We start from the raw sequence: 12,410 nt of genomic DNA on the forward strand, positions 1-12,410 counted from the left end.
TTAGATCCAGATGCTTTATATTCAATATATACTTGAAAGTACTGTAGATTAAAAAAAACAGAATAAAACATTCTAAAATATTAGTTAGATTACACTTATATCATTCCTTTTGGGAAAAGGTTTTAAAATCTGTTTTGTATTGCAACCCATAACATGGACATGTTAAAACCCTGCCCCATGACAATGTCTTGCTAGAGATGTTTAGTGTTCACATACTGTTTAAATCATTTCACATGGAATTAATTTTCTGGAAAATCAGCCTTATTATCTACGTACCATGACATAAAATATATCTGAGTAGCAACTACCTTGCAATTTCATATCTCCACTATGAAGGAAAGGTAGTCTCAAAACTGAACAGGGAAAACAACCCAGACAGTTAGTAGTTTTCCATTTTCATATTAAATAAACCATGCTTAGATAACCATAACCTTGTGTGCACTATTAGAAGCACAGCAGCATCATTAATCTTAGGCTCTGGGGAAAGATATAATTAATTTTACTTTTTTGAGGTAGTTTAGGTAGTGAGACAGCACAGGAGACCATTGAAAAGAAGTTCAATAACTATTGTGTAAGAAACATGATAGGAAATTAATCGTTTCTTATTTAATTGTTATGTTTGGTAATTGTTTCTGCGGCTATGCATGTCCCTTCTTTATCCAAACACCTTATCTGCTGTCAAGGAAACGTGAATGATTTCAGATTCAGGATTCAGGAGTGTTTTTGTGTCTGTTTTGTTTGTAATATTCTGTAAATGTCTCTAAGAGTCTTGATTATAATCAAACAGTATATTTACTTAAATGTAACATTTCTATTTATATTTACAGTATACTGTTTATTATTAGTAGTAGTTCTAATGTTCTAGTACTATCATATACTGTATATGGGTATATGGTTAGGTTAGAATGGAAGCTGTATCATTATCATGTAGAGGAAAAAATAAAGAATTAAATTAGTACAATGTTTCAGTTTTCTTCAAGTGTGTAAAGAATTGTACTGTGTGAAAAACTCCACAACAAAATCATTGTATCAGTGTTTAGCATGGGATCAATGTCTATTTGTTCCTATATTTGTGAGTACATTATAAGCTAAGAGGCATGAAAACACAGCAAGTATTTGAACCAATAGGATTTTGTTGCATATTTGTAATATATTTTTAATACAATATTTACTCAGCACTAGAATGTATTCATATACAGTAAACAGTATTTAATACTAGACTGATCAGGAAAATCTTCCTTTGAACTGCTACCATTATGATCAAGGTTTTAAGACAGTTAGAAAAACTGACCAGATGGCAGGGAGGAACATGAATGCTCCTTGGTTAATTACTAGAATGTAATTGGAATGTGGTATAACTCCACAATGTGGTACTAATAAATCAGTTAAATGTTAAATAGCACGTCTCTCTTAGAATCTATGATAGCAAATTATTAAGTAATAAACCAGTACTCAGTACTGCCACTATTTACCATGTGCATCAATGATGCACATCTTGTTTCAATTTAGATACAGAACTTGCTTTAATCTTAATTTGCTTCCTTTTTACTACAACATGCATTTATATTTAAGATATTAATTATGTTTTTATATTAGAAAATATATTTCCTTATTAGTATCATAATACTTTGAATTATCTACAGTATATCATAGCATATACAGTATTTCTGAAGAAAACAATTGAACACAAGCTCAATTTTCTGACTGGAGGCACGCACTTAAATACCACACTTCTTCAAAGAAAATTAATCTTTCAAATGTTTTCTAGTAGTGGACATAGTAGTTAAGTGTAAAGATTCTTTGGTATATTATATATTGAAGTCTTTGAAAACAAATGTTAAATGATTAACATCACTCCAGCAGCTTAAATGAACATCATATCTGATGAGAAAGATTAATGGTCTACAGTAGTTAGGTCTACATGTGAAACAGGAATAACAGACATATAAAATAGAAATCCTTTGGGTCTTCTAAATATGAAAGCTAAACTCCTTTCATTAAAATGAAATATACCTACAGTATATCATGCAATTTTACAGCAATCATCAACTAATCTATAAGATGCTGTTTATCATCACACCTGTATTCCAGTACAGTAACTTAATCTAAATCATTTCAGTTGAATATTCTCAAGCTATACATTTTTTCAGATTGTACCCAGATAAGAGCAGAAACCTGGACGCAGACTACATTATTTAGGAAGCAATGTCTGAAGTTGGAAAGAGGATTGCTAGAAGAAAAATTTAGCTTTTTAGAGATGGAAAAAATAACTATTTAAATATCACAACTAACTTTTCCACATTAATTACTCAAAACATTAAAAAAATGAAAATAGTTACAGCACAGATTAATATGCTAATAGGGTGCATTAACACAGGAACAGTGCCAAGTAAAGTCTTTATTACATCTGAAGAAGGCTCCACGACCAAAACGTTGTGTTCTCTTTATTCTTTTTTTCAGCATGGAATAAACCTATTACTTGTTCCTTTGGAGTCTTTATTATTACATGAAGCATCAAAACAATGAGAAAATAATGAAAAATTAAAATTAAAAACAAGTGAAAATACATTTGAACTTGATCCACTGTTTGAACCACTGATTATCTTTTAGATTCGAAGAATTCCCATGAATAAACATATTGGGTATGTTAATTAGATATTAATTAGCAGGTGGGTTGTGTTTGTTTGTTTTTGGTGTTCAGTACAGTCTTCGAAGCTTAAAATCATGAAGTAAGTAACGCTTTTTAATGCCTCGTAATTCTGACGGAAACAGATAATAAAAAAAATCTATGTCACTTTGGACTTTTAATAAACTTTAAATAACATACAAGTATCCAGTTTTGGGAGTATTATCTGCTGCAATGAAACTGTACCTCAGAAAACAAATCATGGCTGTGTGGCAGAATCGATCATTGCAGCACTCACTTGGCACTTGCAGTGACAGTCTCTCCACTGCAGTGTTTTGCTTAAGGGTTTTCCTTCACTTTTCAAGCAGTCAGCCAGAACATTAATAGCTTGCAAGTAAATTAAATTTCTTTGAATAGATTTAAAGTGATGGATATTTTTTGTGTCTGAGGTACAATATGCTTAAAATGTAGATGCCTAACAGCCAAGCCCTTTCTTGAGGCTGTACATGTTCTTATCATCTACCACGTCTTAACTTGTCTCTCAGGTTATACAGTGAGAAAAAAATGTGCCTTTAATCATAATGATCATTGTCCTGGCTATTATTTGCCTGGGTCAAGAGCAGACATGAGAGAAGAAACTGCAGGAGCTTCCTTCTTCTTTTAAATGATTTATTTCTACAGTTGCGCGGTTTAGTTTTTTCTCCATGCAGCAGAAATAAAACAGACCACTAAGGTAGGTGTATTTAGTGCAACAAAAGAAAAAAATGTTTTACTGAGTCATTTTGGTTAAAATTTATAGTTCAGCAGTGTCTGTTACTGAATAACTTGTATTTAAGTTTCTGGTAATTGGACAGAGATTTACATCTACTGTACATGTGCATAAAGTATAAAAGGTTTTGTTTAACTGCTGTGTCATTTTCTGCATAATGTGGAGACATCACGTGATGGCAAGGTTATGCTTTGTCTGATTTCTTTATTTCTTGGCTGTAATTATACTGTAAATGCTGAGTTATCAGATTCAAACAGGAAACAAAAGTAAATAGAAAGTGGATAGAAAGTCTGGAGACTAAACAGTGGTATATGGTTTACAACTAATAAACCATATAGAGTGTCATTAGCATTTAAGTAAGTTAACAGCTACTGTATATATAAAGATTAATAATATATAGTATACAAACATGCAGTGTATTAATAAGCTAATTCCTTTGAAGCAATCTGAACCTAGTTTATTAACAATTAACAGTTATAATTAACAGTTAGTTAACAGCTCAACAAATTGTCGACTGACGGGAGCTCATCTTTAATTGGGATTGCTTCAGAAATGTGGTAATGTACTGCATGTGCCTTCATTAATAGCATTAATTGAGGATCAGGACATTCATTATCTGGTTATTGATCTCAAAAGAATTTGAAAGTATTTCTCGGGTGACTGCCCAGCTCTTACACAATATAGAATGTACACCCTTGTGAAAACTCTCATGACAGCTCTGGAATTTTGTTCTGCTGAGGTCACTTGAGGAGATAAACATGGAATGGGAAGAATTAAATTAATGTTGAGGACGTTCTCTAGATATCTGCGCACAGGAAATCTCAAGTAGGATAGTGTGTGGAAAACACATCATTTTTGTTTAAAACATTTGACAAATTCATCCATTAGCAATAACATCATGAAGAAAACCATTATGTCATTTGTATATCCCTTACACCCCTCCTCGCCATCTGCTCTAGTAGTGATATTGTGAGTCTAGCAGAAAGTTATTGATTTGTATCTTTTTTAATTTTAATCAATTTAAATGTTTATTGTATAAGGTTATTAATTATTCATATTAAACATTACCTATGAGATATAAAGCTTCTGTTAAGCAATTGCTTGCGACTGCCGAGTTCTTGGTGAATAATGAAGTCAGTTGTAGTGCCTTTTAGTGCTTAATAAAAAATAATTTTGTTCATATATGAAAAACTCTGAAATATACTAGAAATTTGTTAAGTGGCTAATAAAGCATGATATGGTGCATTCCCATTATTTCTGGTTCTAAAATAGTCACACATAAATATATAATATTTCCTACAATGATGTTATGTGTGGTTTCAAATTTAATAAATTTGACATTTTGATATTGATTTTATTCTAAAGATGCATTACAACAATTAAATTAACCAACATAACTGTATGAATTACAAAAATGGATCACTATAAATGAAAAAATGTGCTGATAGCCTCTTGAATGCTATTTATCAGGCACTCCATAAAAAAGGTAAACCATATCCTTCATCACCATATGCTTTTTACAACATATACCCAATGATTGAACAAGTACAGTCCCTGGTCTGTTCCAGGCTATAGTGTTTCTGATTCTTCCCTTAGTCTTCCAACAAGAGTCTCATTTAAATATTCACATAGGCCTGCTCACGTATCAGTTGCTACCACAAAACATGGGTCTGTGTCCTTGCCTGTACATTTGTGCCTCAGACACATTGATTTTTGTGTCTCACAGTAGAACTGGCCTCATACAAAATGGTGACCTGCATAGATCCCCCATTATAAGAACAATATACAATATGAATACCAGAGGTGAAAGGTTTGAATACAACTAATGAAAAAGACTAGAGACAGACTGGGAATGAAAAATGTATTGTGCCAACAATATAGATTTAGTTTGCAAATAGCTTCGCATCTGTGACCTACATAATCACTGATGGGGAATGCTAGGAATACCCTGAGGAAGACCCTGTGGTTTATTGGTTACTTATCATCTTCTTTTCTAGAAACCAGAACTGGAGCTCCTATTTATGTTATCAGTAAATAAGTCCAAGCACTCTAATTTCCATGATATATTCAAATATTTAACTTCAAATCACAGAATTAAGAGAAGGTCCTTAAAAAGGTCCAATAAAGTATATTGAATCAGAATTATTCGTATGTTACCACTACATCTGATGTTAAGCTATTGTTCATCAACATCAAACAAAGTTCCAAAATGAATTATTAAAAACAAAATGTTTTATCCTCTATGTCAATTAACATAATGCATGTGCTGCTTGCGTATACAACATTTCAGCTATCATATGGCACGCATTATCCATCAATCCCTTTTCTAACTGCTTCTTCCAATTCAGGTTCATGCAGGAGCTGGTGTCTATCCCAACAAGCAAGGGCTGTAAGGCAGGGTACACACAGGATGGGATGCCAGTCCATCGCAGGGCAGACAGACACAAACACAGACAAGCATACATCCACACCATGGCCAATTTTCTGAGAAGCCAATTCACCTATGAGTATGTTTTTGTACAATGGGAGGATATGGGAACACGCAGAGGAAACCTACAGGGAAAACATACAAAAACTCTATGGCAACAGCACCCCAGATCCTAAATTAAATCCATTGTTCTCCAAGGCAGCAATGCAAACCACTACGTTACTGAGCCATTCTACTGCAATGCCTGAGTTTGCGGTAGATAGTCCACCACATCATAGTTGATTAACAAAGAGTTTCAGTTATGCTTCAAAAAGGCATGAATTGAGAGCAAGGAGCTAAAGCATTTGGCATTCATATTTTCATAGTTTACATATACTGTGGATCCGTTGCCATTAATAAAAAATGTGGTGGCCCATATCAGATGAAGTCACAGCAGTAAGAATGTTTCTCTTTTTTTCAGTGTGCCACTTTCTGCTGATCTCTGTTCCTGCTTAACACTGGAATACATTGGAGATCATCATCTTAGAAACCAGAAGAAAGAAACCAGCACACCCGAAGAAGACTCCACGGCCAAAACGTTGTGTTTTCTTTCTTCTTTTTTTCAGCATAGAATGAACCTATTACTTGTATCTCAGAAACCAGTACACCTTATGCAATGGCATTTACTACAGTATGTCCTCGAATGTTCCCTAGTCATTGACAAAATCAACTGCAAAAGATAATGCTACACCTCACCTTGCAAAACAAACAATTGCAGACACAGTTTTGTCTCATAAACTAAATTTCTGCATAGATAAAAATGGCACTCATGTGATGGGAGCATGGGAGTAGTTTACTAGTGTCTACATTGTAGAAGGAGGCTGCTGTAAATAAACTTCCATTAAGCTGTGAAATGTTCTCTCTTGAGAGTGTTGAGTGCAACCATTTGTTTTTCAAAACATTTGGAGTTATAGAGTTAGATTTATGATTTTCATTCATTAACCATAAGAATGTGGTAACATTAAACCACACTAAAATAATTTAGAATACTTGATGTTTTTCTAGTAATTGCTACAGATATCTTTTTTTTTCCTGCTTGTTCTGCCTTATATAGTCTCCCTCTCAACACACAATAAGAAATGCTGAAATTACCACGACCTATTTTTATTTTGTTTTGGTTAGAAGCTTATTGCATGTGCATTGTCAATGCAATTACTCGCTTTTCCTGGGACCAGATTAGCATCAAGTTGTTCTCAGGCTTCTTACCTACTAATGCTCCTGAAATCACATCATTTATGCCTTTAACTAAATTTATGTGCGTTGAGAGCTGTCACAGTTGAGATACAAATGCATTGAACAAAACATTCGACCTTAAGCTCAAGGAACATGTATATTTAAAAGAAGACTAATATAAAGTATGTTGAGCATTGCTAAAATATTTTATATGTGTGAATCACAGTTGTGGCTCAAAACCACAGCATAATTTTTATAAAATGTATAAAGTAATCAGATTATGCTAAACTTTCCAGTGTAAGACAAAATTAAGTTTCTATAACATTTGAATCATTTAGTGACTTATATCTCTTTGCCTTTGGATATCTGCCTGTAAGTTCAAACTTAAGCAATCTATTTAATGGACTGAATGAAATCAAAAACAGCCTGTCAGCTCCTACTCTACATTGAACTGTTTTTCTTCCAGTCAGAAAATGTAATAAAAAGTGACAAACATACAGATAGCAGCCATTTATATTCTAGAGCATCGCTTCAAAAAACAGGATGAGAAAGATTGTTAAGACCCTTTATTAGAGTAGTGAGCACCATTTTCCTTTGCTTCAGACAATTCAGGTTGAAAACGTATAGGTTGAAAATCTGATAGGATGAATCTACTTATCTTGTACGTATTGTTTCATTACTTTTTTTAAGCACATGACAATGTGATATTAAAGTGCTCTTGCTCACTACAGCACTGTTTTGTTTTTCTGCAAAGGTTTCATACCACAGTGGTGCTTTGAGCAGAGGACAAGCCTGACTTGTGTTGGTGCTGCTGGTTGTGTTATGTAACAGTAAAAATGCTGAGCAAGCGACATGGCAGAGAAAGACTGCAGTGCCTTGAGACCTGAGCAATTAGAATTAGAAACCTGAGTCATTCATCCTGGACTAGATATCTTGAGAAATAAACAATATAATATTCGTATTACAGTCAAAATGAAACCCAAACAGAAAAGTATTTTCCTTACTACACATACATTTTCTTAATAAAGATATTGTCTTTAAAATTTCATGTGTAGTACAGTAAATTGCTTGATTCCGGTTGTTTTTGCTGTGAATATACAGCGCCACAAAATAAAACAATGTAACAACTGCTGATTTCTTACATGCTGTATGCACGCTCCGAAAAAAACACACACATAAAATCATTGGCTCTTCTTGCTTGGCATATAACCATCTTAAAATTATGTTTTCTGACATCTTTGGCAAAAATCATTACATACTATTTGGATTGCCTACTATGCCATTATGAAAAGAGATGCAAAAATCTTAGATTTCCCTAACCTGGAAGATAAAAGCAACAAATACCACTGCTATTTTGCCAAAATAATAGACTATATTTTGTATAGTAGCACTAATCATCTACAGAGGTGGATCACATCCAGATTTGTTGTAAATAATTTATATTTAAATGAATTTATAAAAGCTTTTGTTCCAAATTCATAGGGTTCCCCAAGTTCTCATTGTGTCATGTCTAATTTATTAAGTTATTTATTTCTGTCTTTTGTTCCTTTTAACATTTGTAATATTTCAGCAATCTGGTTTTGGATGCTAAAGTGCACGTAAAATCCACAACCACAAGTGGGGCGCAATGTCTCTTTTTTAGAGTAAAAGAATTTAATAATCCACTGAGTTATTCAGAAATTATCCTTGGTATATAATCAAACACATACAATAAATGTAATATAACATTAAGACATTATAACATATAACAGGTAATATAACATTTAGACATTTAGATTCTATAGGTACGTACTGTACTAGAACACCATCTATTCAACACAAAGCAAAGAGATCTTTCTCCTTTAATTTCCTTAAGCAACTGACATATCAGCAACGAGTGAAGCAGAAAGTTTTCATTAATGAAAAGTTTAATGGATAATTCTCTTTATGGAGACAATTATCATTTTAAATGGACGGAGCTAAATGTCTAAGTAATCTCGCATTATTCTTAGCAACAGTCTTATGTTACTAGAAACATTCTCACATCTTGTTTCCGCTCTCCTTTACTGAACTGTTGCATCATAGCAGTATAATCAAAGCCAGCAAAACCAGCACATAGCACTTTTGCCATGTTTGAATTCAAAAGCACCTATAAAATGTGCTGTTATGCTTTTATAATGATATATGCAGTAGTGAATGACAAATTCAAAAAGGAGACGTGAGCCCTAATAAATCAACAGGCACATCAGAGCCCCATTACTTTCCTCAAAGAGGTTCACTAGACACAGTTCCACATTGAATAGTGGGGAAATGTGGCACTTCTGGAATTTTGTTGTATATATAGAAGATTAAGACAGAAGAGAAAAATACAGAACAAGCTGGGTGAAAGGAATCATTAACAGAGGGAAAGGCAGTTTCAGACTAATGTGCTGAGAGAAAGCCAGACGGGGGTCAAGCAGAGAATGCCGCAAGAGAAAAGCAAAAAGCTGACAGTGCACTGCCTGCTCAAGAGTTTTAGAGGGATGAAGAATCAGGAGACTATTTTTTAAAAGATTTTATTTTAAGATTACTATAATGCAGGCCTGTTGAAAAACGAGGGAAGCAATCAAAGACAAGAAAGATGCATGAAATGCAAGATTTCGTGAAAGGTGCATGTGAAGCTACCTTGCAATAGGTGAGTGGAAATAATCTCCTGAATGCAAGCAATACATTTATTAGAGATAATATTTAGCTTTTCACACAGGAATCATTTCAACATTCATGTTTTGCTCAAAATTGTTCACACTGAAATATGTATTGTATACATCTTTTGAAGGGGTGAGTATCTTTGCAAGGCACTGTATATTTGAGTGTATGTACTGTGCAGTACAAACTGTATATAAAGTCATTTTTGGACATGCAGAGTTTCCTTCCCCATGTCCTGTTTTATTAACTAGCTAGATGTACTGTAGTAGAAATAATACACTGTTAATTAAGCTTCTTCAGAGTTAAGTGTTTTTTTCTTAATAAGGGAGGCATGTTCTTTTCTGTGTTTTGATGCTCAGTACATGTAATGGCATACTGAACCAATGATTCTTCTGTGAAAAAAATAAAGTGTATAATTCTGAAAAGTTGAGCAATACAGGTGTTTAATATGAATAAGTGACAAAACAAAAAAGATGAGCCATCACTGCAAGCTAATGAACATAAAAATATATAGTTTCTGTGATGGTCTGATTTCAGTGCCAAGCTCAAATAACATACTGCTAATCCTGTTTTGTCAAACAACTACTGTATATACTGTACACATATATATATATAAATAATTAAATGCTTATTTTAGAAGCATGACACAGTTCAGTTCTTTGGATTTGAAATAAAATCAACCTGTCGCTTATTTTTTAGCTGCAAATTTCCAGAGAATACACAACACAAAAAATGTGTAACCTCACTTTGTCAAGAAAATAAGAATTATACCTCTTTTATATCTCTTCAGATAAATGTGAGGTTCCAGATTCATGTGAGTAAAATACTTTTTTGAAGTATTTCTTGCAAGTGCTTTGTGGACTACTCTGCACATTGCTGAACTTCTTACAGGAAGCCTTTTGTAATGTGACTGAATAGGAAACATGTTTGGATTACAGTTTTAAATTTCAAAATATAAACAGGAACAGAACTGTGGCTCAAAAGCAAGCTTACTAGGAGCTACCCTTATGGATTCATGCTGTGCCTGCTAAGGAAGATGACTCAGGACGAGCCTAAAGCCATATTCCCTATTACAATTTAATAGTTTAAAAAAGAGATTAAGTGAAGAGCAATTGTTAACAGACAATGTTTTAAATGAATTTGATTTTACCCATGGCTAAACTAATTTTGTAGTAAAGGATTGCTTTTATTTTTAGTGATCAAAGGAGAAAGACAGACAGCTGAGAGCTGAAATGTCAGACACGAGAGGGGCAGTGCTGGCATTTGGTTGAAATAAAGATGCTGCAGAGATCACAGGGATGGAAGCCAAGCTGGGTCCAGGCGGCTGCTCCTCTCACCCAACAGAAGGTGTGCAGGAAGGGGGTTCAAAACCCTGCCAACTCCACACAGCTGAAGGCTCTTTATCTTCTTTTACACGTTTCAGTTACATACTGTAGCTCACACTAATCCTCCTGAATTGAGCCCCTCCATCAAATCTTACACATAAAAAGTCCAAGCTTCTGCTCTTCAAGGTAGCTTAATGTCATTTTTTCATAACTGATCTTACTCACAGACCTTCATTGCTTCATTCATTTCATCAGGCCACTGACTAACAAAGACATTTATTAAACCGAGTACTGGGGCAACATTTATGCATGAATCAGCTGTGTGCCATGCAAGATACAAATATGGCATAAAGATTTAAAAATCTAAGTATATGCTTCAAATCCTAAAGTAAAAAAAAGTATGTTCCTCGGGGGACACATTGCTACGTCATTTAAAGCTGTGCTTTGATCTTTAAAGGCGAGTTGTTGAAAAAATTCAGAATGTCAGAATGTCTACAGATGTCCACATTTTTCCCTGCATGTTAAATAAACTTTACTTAATATGGTTTTGAGGAATAATTCATAATCACGTTACAGTTTTGTTCACAATGTGTAAATAATACAACTACTAGTCTATAAACTAATTAAAAGTTTAAAAACACAAACAGATGTTTCTGTCATATTCATTCATAAAGCAGCATTTTACACGGGTAAACCATTTGTAAATGAAAGCCCAAATTAAGCATCTTAAATGTTATACATTGTATTGTTTAATTTAATTATGAGATGGGTGATGTCATCTTGACATCAAGAAAATGTGTGATTTTCACTAACACATTAAAGAGAATTTTACTGCCAGAACATAAATAATGGTAATTCAATTTGAAAACTACTGCAAACCTGATCATTTGAAAGACAACATATTATTTAGAGAATGGATTAAGAGAAAAATTGTTACAGACCCAGTTTGTGAAGCACTATACCTGCTGAAACTTCACAGATAGATTTTGTGATTCTTAAATCTAAAAATATAAGTGTTGTGGTACCATTAGTTTAAAGAATTAAAACAAATGTCTGTAGTTAATACAAACCTAAAAGCAAATATATACATGCTTAGTTTGATGTATCTTACTATAGTAATATTGTTACCATGGGGGCATTTGCAACAGAAAGTAAGTAAAATTGTAATTGTAGTTTTAAATAGCTGTGTTTCACAATTTTAGGATAGCTTAGTCTTATTTAAGTACAAACAGTAGTACAATACTAAAATCTTTGACAGACTATTAACATTCTAGTTTAGGTAAAATAATGTAATATTAAGTTGTATTATTTCAGTACTTACATAAAATTAATACATTATTTAAAATAGCCTACTTGGGCTAAAACAAAAACGTTATTTTATTTTCC

The sequence above is a fragment of the Lepisosteus oculatus genome, chromosome 2 (assembly GCF_040954835.1).
Source record: "Lepisosteus oculatus isolate fLepOcu1 chromosome 2, fLepOcu1.hap2, whole genome shotgun sequence".
Classification (NCBI taxonomy): domain Eukaryota; kingdom Metazoa; phylum Chordata; class Actinopteri; order Semionotiformes; family Lepisosteidae; genus Lepisosteus; species Lepisosteus oculatus.